This window comes from Carlito syrichta, unplaced genomic scaffold, assembly GCF_000164805.1.
Source record: "Carlito syrichta isolate Samal-C Ts95f unplaced genomic scaffold, Tarsius_syrichta-2.0.1 Scaffold308847, whole genome shotgun sequence".
Classification (NCBI taxonomy): Eukaryota; Metazoa; Chordata; class Mammalia; order Primates; family Tarsiidae; genus Carlito; species Carlito syrichta.
In genome coordinates, this window is record NW_007252943.1 from 452,080 (window position 1) to 453,579 (window position 1,500).

Consider the following 1,500-nt stretch of genomic DNA (forward strand, 5'->3'; position numbering starts at 1 on the left):
CACCTCAGCCTCCCAAAGGCGCGGGATTGCAGGCTGAGCCACTAAGCCCGGCTTGCAGACTGATATTTATGTGTAATTATTAGATATCCAATGCCTTTGGACTACCAGATATTAATCTTGGAAGTTTACCCAAGGAAGCACCGCATCACAGGGAAGAGACAAGGGCAACTCCACTTAAACAGATGTAAAAAGTCTCCTCACAGGAAGTTGTGATGCAGATTTGTCTCAGGTCACCTTGGGCTCCAAGAGTGTCGGCTCAGTGGGTCAGCAAGTCAGGCCCCAAAGAGTGTCATCTCATGGACTGGCAAGCCTAGCCCCAGAAATGTTGACTCTGCTGGGCTGGCAAGCCAAGCCCCGGGAATGTTGCTGGTTCAGTGGGCTGTCAAGTCAGCCCCCAGAGATGTCTCAGCTTTGGAGTTTCGCCTTCTGCTGGCAGTTCTCCTGGACCAGCTAGCTTCCATGGCTGGCGAGCCAGCCTCCAGGGTGCACAACTCCGGCTCTGACAATCTTTTGCGGTTCTTCAGGTCTGGGTTCTTGTCTTGTACCCAGGAGGAATGAAGGACGCTGATGGCTGGAAGGTGAGAAAGCAGGATTTATTTATTGAGAGGACAGAAAAGCTCCCACAGTAGAAGGGGACCTGAGGGGGTTGCCCTTTAATTTTTAATCTTTTAAAAATAGTGATAGGGTCTTGCTATGTTCCCAGGCTGGTATCAAACTCCTGGCCTCAAACAATCCTTCTACCTTGGCCTCCCAAAGTGTTGGAATTACAGGCATGAGCCATAGAACCTAGCCAAACCCAGACTTGATTCTTTTTTGAAAAGTTTGTAATGACATGGAGAAATATTTGGGTGATGTTAATTTTAAAAGGATAAAAAAATGTCTATGTAGTATGATCCAATATTCATGAAGCTATCACCCCACCGCTGGATTGCTTAACACTTAATTTAATTTATATGAGAAGACATAAACATTTATCTTGTGTAAGCTACTGTTATTTTGAGTTTTCTGTTGTCCACTGCCAAAACCAATCCTAACCAAAACAAACACCGTATGTTCCAGGATCCTAGTGGGAAATCAATAGGTTATTTGTTTTTTTGTTTGTTTGTTTGTTTTTTTGGAGTCTCACTCTGTCGCCCACACTGGAGTGCAGTAGCCGCTCCGGCCACCGCAGCCTCGACCTGCTGGGCTCCAGCGATCCTTCTGCCTCAGCCTTCCGAGTAGCCGGAATTACAGGCATGCGCTACCACGCCCAGCTAATTTTTTAAAAAAATTTATTGTAGAGATGAAGTCTGGCCTGCCCAGGCGGGTCTCGAAGCCGCGGGCTCAGGCAATCCATTCACCTCAGCCTCCCAAAGGCGCGGGATTACAGGCTGAGCCACCGAGCCCGGCTAATAGGTTATTTGAAGAGAGTTTAACAAATGAACTGTTTGTAAAGGTGTGGGCAGGGTATAGAGAAACCACAAGAGGTAGTAATGGCTGGAGTGTCAGCACCCTCTTCTG